The sequence below is a fragment of the Nannospalax galili genome, unplaced genomic scaffold, assembly GCF_000622305.1.
Source record: "Nannospalax galili isolate Female #2095 unplaced genomic scaffold, S.galili_v1.0 scaffold280, whole genome shotgun sequence".
NCBI classification, from domain to species: Eukaryota; Metazoa; Chordata; class Mammalia; order Rodentia; family Spalacidae; genus Nannospalax; species Nannospalax galili.
The window spans coordinates 1,149,032-1,157,130 of NW_008347808.1; positions in this window are offsets into that span (position 1 = coordinate 1,149,032).

Below are 8,099 nucleotides of genomic sequence, written 5' to 3' on the forward strand. Positions count from 1 at the left end.
GATTTCTCTGCTAATAACCAGATGGGACTACCACTGTCCCTCTTAATTGTATATTTCTACTTCTATTAATACTTTAGATTTTTATTTATTCACTTATTTATTTTTATTTTATGTGTATGAGTGTTTTGCTTGCATGTATGGAAGTGCACCATGTGTATGCAGTGCCCATGGAGGCCAAAAGAAGGCTTTGAATCCCCTGGAACTGTAACCAGACAATTGTTAGCTGCCATGTGGGTGCTAGGAACCAAATCTAGATCCTCTAGAAGAGCACTAAGTGCTCTTAATCACTGAGCTATCTCTTCTGCTCAGCCAGTCACAGTCCTTTGATATCACATAATATATATCAATCAGATGAATGCTTAGCTCCTGGAGAACACAAACACACAATCACATACACACACACATAAACACACACAAATTAGTGCATGCAAAGAAAAAGCATGAATAAGCAAATTCATGAAACAAAAAGTTGTGGTTAATGGAATTAAAAAAGGGTCTGTTGGGAGCAGTGCCATGTGATAGTATCATTAAAGATAATTAAGATGTAACCTGGGGGAAGACTCCACTTGAGGAAGCCAAGTATTGTACACAAGTCTATTTTGAGGGACTGAGGAGCAGCCTCTCTTGGCTTTTCAGTGGTGGTAGGTAAGAGGTGAAGAAGATTGGCAAGGTTTATTGGGGTCAGATTATAGCAAACCTTGAGAACCAAGCTGAAGATTTGAACTGTCTTCTGAAGGCAATAAAGAGAATCTGGTAGCTTCTAATAAAATAAACACTTAAATCCAAGGTGTGCTTGATGGAGAAGACTGTAGAAATGGTGCCCAGGAGGGACTGGGGGTTACTGTAGTGATGTGAGATGCTTCCAAGGCAAGATGACAAAAACTGGATCCTTCTATGAGATTAAAGAAGCTTGAATTCAAACAAACCACCACTAATGATAGACAAAGACAATTTCATGAAACATGGCCTTATTCTAAGGAATAATAATCTTTTCCAGCTATGAACTCTAGGTGGATGTGACCTACATACGCGGTGCTGCTAACCTGGGACATGATGCATCAAGAAAAGCGGAATCTCAAAATTCTGAGTGAGGACTGTCTTCAGTGTGACTTGGCCCATCCAGCTATGGGATGCTCCCTTTGCAACTGGAGAAAATTTCCCCTGCTGTAACATTACTCTCTAGTGTTAATTCTTCCCATAACTAGAGGTATACTTACTTTAAGTTTAAACTGATCCCTTTCCTTTGGAATTGAAGCTTTCTGTCTTTTTCTGCTTTGTCTTTTATCTAAATATTTTCTTTTTCCTCCATCTTTTGTTTCATGATTGTGAGGACTAGAAAGCATTAACTCAAAGTTACAGATGGGAAACTGAGGCTTAAGAAGGTAATTTTCTATACATGTTTATCCACAAAGAAACTAGATTGGAATTCAAACTACACCTTTTGGCTTGGAATTCTGGCTTATTTTTATATCTTCTTCTCTCCCTCCTTCTTTCCCTCCTTCTTATTCTCTCTTCCATTCCACAGATGTCAAGAGAGGCTACTCTGTGTCAGTGACAGAGGTAGGATCAGGAAGGAATACATTCTGTTTCAGGGGAAACTCTTAGTCTCATTTCAGTGTGATAAGAACATTGAGAAAGTCATGTACTGGGTCACTGAGAATATAAAGTAAACTTACTTGTAAGAGAAAGAGGAGACATGGCTCAGTGGTTAAGAGCACTGGCTATACTTGTAGAGAACCTGGGTTTGATTCCCAGCACCCACATGACAACAACCATCTGTAACTCCAGTTCAAGGGGAATCCTACACCCTCTTCTGTCCTGCATGGGCATTTCATGACACAGGTGCACTTACACACATGCAGGCAATACACCTATATGCATAAAATAAAAACAATAAATTAAATATTAAAAAAAGAAAAGTTAAAAAGGAGACCAGAAGATGATTTCAGATCATGTGGCCAGGAATAACTGAACCATATGTTTTGGGAAATGATATGGCATTTTCAGATAAACAGTCAAAGGCTATGAGTAAGTGGAGACTGGAGGCAGACTGTATGCCAGGTAGAGTACTTTGGACTTCAGCTTCCTCCTCCACAGTTCCTGAAGCTTAGAAGAAAATATATTTTCTAGCTACAGCATTCCCCCCTTTCCTCCCTGGCACACTCAATAACTAAGTTGTTCATTTGTAGGCATGTCCAAAAAATAACAAAATATTTAAGATTTTAGTGATTTTCCAGAGGTACAGTGTGAGGCTAAAGATGAATGTGGTTCAGACTCTCACCTCCTACCTACTAGGTATCCTGATGTTGATCAAAACAGGAAGGGGGAGATATGGAGAAAGTACATCAGAAATAATGAGACAGATTCCAGACATCTGCACCAGCCTTGGGTAAATTAGACTATGTCCTGTTTGCTCTGTCGTTTACTTTACCTACAGGTCTAGAGACTAGGTCAAAAACAAATATTTGTTCACTAAGTATATTTATCCAGTGACTTCTGGAATATTTACAGAGATGGTTGCAATTCCATTAAAGCATATAGGGCACAAAGCATTAGTCCCAAATCAAACAGTTCTTCTCATATTCCTTGCAAATAGTGCTTCCTCATTTCCCATATTTTACTTGGGTGTATGTATTAATAAACCTCAACTCTAGCTCCTCCACACATTGTGAGGCCTTCCTTGAATAAAGATGTTTTACAACCACAGGGATCTTTGACAATCCTAAGAAATAAGTAAAGAATAAATTCAAGTACATTTTCAGAAAAGGAAACAAAGGTTCAGAAATGGATTTGTCCCCAGTTAAGGAAAGGAGGCAAAATTGGATTCAAAATTAAGCACTGTTGCTACCTGTCCAGTTCCTGTCAGGAAGTCAGGAAGCATAATCAAAGGAGTCCTAAAGCCACAAACTTAGTGAAGCGTTATTAATATCTTCCATTAATATATTTCATAATTAATGTGTATTACCTGCATATTTTCTCCAGGCTTGGAGTTCTAAGACTTGGAGGACTCACGCGGAGTCATTGCTCTAGCTAATGTTTCTATTTTGGGTCAAAATGTCAAGAAAAGTCATTCTTACCCTACAAAATTGAGCTCTTCAGGGGAAAAGAATTCTTGGAAATACATGGCCAGTTGAGTTGCATGTATGGCTACTGTCCCAGGGACTAAAAATACACCAAATAATTAACTTATTTTTTTTCTCATCATATAAAACTACCGTTGCAGAGTTATTCTGTCTTTGTCTAGTTTCCACTCTTAATTTATTTGTTTGTTAGCTTGCTTGTTTGGGAACAATCTCACTTTGAAATTCAGGTTAGGCTGGAACTCACTACTTAGCACAGGCTAGCCTCAAACTCATTGTGCTCTCCTGCCTCAGTCTCCCAACGCTGAGATTACAGGCATGAGTTATCATACATAGCCTAGCTGCTTCAGGTTGTGTGTGTGTGTGTGTGTGTGTGTGTGTGTGTGTTTGGTGGGCATTGTCCTGTGTGTGTACATTTGCATATGTATGTAACATGTGTGCTTGGTGGGTATAAATATGTGTACATGTATTTGTGGAGGCCTGAAGTTGACAGTAAGCATCTCCTTTGATCATCCTTATTTATTGAGGCAGGCTCAGTCACTGAATCTGGAGCTTACCTATTTCTTCTAATCTAGCAATCCAGTTTTCCCAGGGGAAGCCCTTTCTCTGCCTTCCAAGTGCTGGGATTATAGTCAGGCCACCATGCTTACCAGCTTCTTAAAATATGTAGTATTTTTATTATTTTTTGATAGTTTCATATACTAATACAACGTATTTTGACTATATTCACATCTCCTCCCTCTAACTCCTTTCAGATCCATCTCTTCCCCAGTTCATGTCCTCATATTTTTCTTTTCTAATTCCAATTTGTGATGCCCATTCATGGTTATGGGGCTATCCCTTGGAGAGTGGCTGACCTCTCTCCAAGGTGTGTGAGGTCAGGGGCCACACCCTTAAAGAAAACTGACCACATTCCCTAGAGGTCATCAACTGTCCATAGTTCCTCAGTTAAGGGTGAGGGACCATGAGCCCCTCCCTTCTCCATTTTGAAACATTGACTTGATCTTGTTCAGGTTAACCAAAACTGCTGTGAGTTCAGGAGAGCAGCAGGTCCTGTGATGTCCAGAAGACACTTTCATTCTGGTCCTCCCCGACCTCTTGCTATTACAGTCGACCCCCTCTTCTGCCATGGTCCTTGATCCTTGGGAGGATGGTGGTGATATAGATGTCTGCTTTGTGGCTGAGCACTCCACACAACTCTCTGCACTTTGATTGACTGTAAGTTTATGTGTTCGTCAACATCTATTGCCCCAAAATTTCTCTCATGAGGTCTGAGGCCTGCACTAATTTAGGATATAAAGGAACAAATTTAGAGCCTTCCAGCTTTTACATGGATTTTCGGGGTTCTGAAGTAGTCTTCGCAGTTGCACATTAACTTAAGCACTTTATCCACTGGGCCTTCTCCCAGCCCCTAGCTGCTTCCTTTTGATAACTAACATCAGGCAGGGGGTAGTGGTAGTGGGGGAATGGGCTTCAGGGCCCTGACACTGTTTTTCTCTGTTATTTTTATTTATTTATGTTTGAGTATTTCATACATGACTATAGTATTATTTCCATTGCTCCCAGTCGCCTTCCAACTCCCCCCATGTCCTCACTCCCTCCAATTATGTGTCCTCTTGTTTATTATTGTTACATATACATATGTACATAAATATACATATATAGTGCATTGAGTTCATTCAGTGATTCTCCAAATGCTATTTTTTAAAAACTGTTTTTGAGACAGATCTCACAATATAGCCAAGGCTGTTCTTGAACCTATCATTCTCCTGCCTCTGACTTCTTAATTTTAAATGATTTTTCTCTGTGTCTTGTTTCTGTCACTTTATGTATGTTTATGCCCTAAATTTTCTTTTAAATCCTCAACATTATGAGGTATAAGTTACATCCTTTCAATAGAAGGGGAACCTGAGATGAGATAGGTTATGTGCCCAAATTCACACAGTTTGTCAGTGATAGATTTGAATCCACATAGTGTGATTCTAGATCCTGTATCCATTTTTGTCTTGCTTTTCATCACAGTATTCAGCACTGTGTGTTACTTGCACTCTGTCCCGGTAATTTACTCTAATGTGCTTTGTTGTTGCATCCATTCTACATTTGCTGAAGCTGTCCTTCACCATTCCATGTCCATTTTCTGTACTTTTACACATATTTGTATGTTTCATTGAAAATAGTCCATAAAGCCTTCACTGGATATTCCAGAATACTTATTTTTTAATTATAATTAGCATGAAATTTTAGAACTTCATTTTTTTGATGTCTTAATTTTAAGGAATAGGTATCTTTTCAATTCTATTGTAATTTTTCAAGGAGCAGACAAACGTGTTTGGTGGTATTCACATAGTAAGGCACAATTCTGGAAGAGTTTATGAAAGACTGCATTAGGTCTCTAAATGTCTGAAGCTGTATATACCCATTTAGCTAGGCAGATATTTCATATGAACCAATTTTCTAAATCTAAAATACTAGTTTGACAACACATTAAATTACTTGACTTTGGAATGAATTGTTCAAAGTTTATAGGATAGAATGTACCTTGTGCAATAAAAAGTTGGGGCTGGAGTGATGGCTTAGTGGTTAAGAGCACTGACCGCTCTTGCAGAGAACCTGGGTTTGATTCCCAGCATCTACATGGTGGCTAACAACTGTCTGTAACTCCAGGTCCAGGGGATCTGAGGCCCTCTTCTGACCTCCATGGGCATTGTGTGACATGGGTGCACTTAGATATATGTGCAACAGACTCATACAGATAAAATAAAAATAATAAACAAAATGCTTGATTTTACTATCAGTTAATTATGTCAATATTGTTACCTGAATGCTATCAGCAAACTGAACCGTATAACCCTGAGAATGGTCTGCAGCTCACAGAACCAGGCAATCCTTTTGATCTACACACAAAAGCATTGTTACTTGTCAGGGAAGTTCTGTGGAGGAGTCTCACCAGGGCCAGTCTTTAAACAAGAACTTTGTAAATTCGGGCCAAGTTAAATATTGATAGTGTAGAAAGGCATTTCTTCCCAAGGGTTGCAGAATTAGCTGGTATTTATTATAAATTAGACAAAAACTGGAAGTAGGTCCTTAGAAGAATTTCTATATTGTGAAACAAGCAAAAGGGGTTGAGTTTTAAAAAGTGGTTTAGTTCATTTCAATATTACACATATGATTAAATTTTATATAAAACATATTTAAGTACCCTTATGTGTAAATAGATAGACAAATAGATAGGATAGATAAGCAGATATCTTTAGATAAATTCATAACCTTTCATCCAATATTTCTGCTCCCAGGAATGTATTCTAAAGAAATGGAGAGAAATAGAGACACTGATGTAAGAAGAAGATTATTCATCGCTGCAGAGGTTACCCCTTTGCCAGCTCAGCAACCTGCAGACTCGAAAATGAAAATTAGCTTACAGGAAATAATTTCCCATACATATATGTTTGTGCATTTACTGAGATTCAGGTATTTGTACCATATATGTGGTAGAACTACACATATATGGCATTAAATGTTCTGGAGAGTAGTTAAGTAAATATCAGAAATCGTAAGAGCTGTTACATAGCTATCAAACACCATAGATTCAGAGAATATTTAGTAATGTGGGTCAGTACAATCTTATGGCAGAAGGTGAATACAGGACACAAAATAGTATGCATAGGACATCCATGAACAAAAAAGTGATATATACACAGGCATTCAAGTAATGACTAGAATGAAATGCACAGAGTATCAGTTGGAGTTGCCACTGGGTTGTAAGATTGTGGTTTCTTTTTCTTTACATATATTTAGTTCTATCTTTTGTGTGTATGTATTTCTGCCTGGGAGTGGGAGTAGAAGAATGTAAGTGGGACATGAAGAATTTGCAATACTTCTTGGAGCTAAGAGACAGGGGTTAAAGAGGAATGTAGCCCACGTTAGAATAGCTCAGAGAAAGCGCGAAGCAGCTCTTGAGAGAACTGGGGGCTCCTTTGCTGCTTTTCACAAGGAATGTAGAGCCTGAACTGGAAATACGGATTTTTTTTTTCCTGCATTTGAAATTTTTGTTAATGGCTGAGTTGATAAGAGAGGGATTGGATATCTGAGTAAGGAAGTCTCAGAGGAAATTACAGCGAAGGAACCTCAGGAACAATATTACCCTTAGGACAAGGATTTTGTTGTAGCTCGGCCACTGCAGCTTCTGCCCACGTGTCCTGTATTGGACCTGGCACAGCAAACTGCTCAGTGTTTGTTGGATGGAACTTTGATGGCAAAATGGCAAAAGGCGTTCTACCTGGTTATTTTCATCTACCCTTTTCTTCTTCTGCTTCCTTCTTTTTTCCCAGCTCTCTACTTCTTCTTTTGTATGTGTGTTTTCCTGGGGTAGGGGATATCTCCTCATTTAGCAACTGTCATACATTATTTTAAAATCATTTTTGTTCTTATTATAAATATATTACAGATTTATTATAAAAAACCCACAAAAATGCAGGGCAGGAAATAAAAAAATCAATAAAATTACCTGCAATTCTACCACCACTACTCAGAGAGAACTATGTAAACATTATGGTGCACCACTTTTAAGGCATTTTTCTGTGAGTATATTTTCTTCTTGTAACATGATCATATTACTTTGTAACATATATCTTTTCCATAACAATGTAGTGTAAACATTTTTCTAGGTAGTTTAATGTTTTCATTTGGGGATTTAAAAAGTTTAGGTACTCAAATAATATTTAATATATTTGTCACATGAAAATTAAAATGCATAGGGTTGGGAATAGTTCAGCCGATAAAGTGCTTGCTGTGTAAGCATGCGGACACGAGTTCGATCCTCAGAATTCATGTAAAAGAGATGAGCATGGATGCACATTTGTAGTCTCACCACTGAGGAGGTAGAGACAAAGAAATTCCGGGGATCACTGGACAACCATCTAGTCTGCTTGGTCAGTGAGAAACACGTTCCCTCTCTAAATAACTATTACTTTTGTCTACCATATTTTAAATGGGTGATTCTCTAAAGATTTCCATATATAT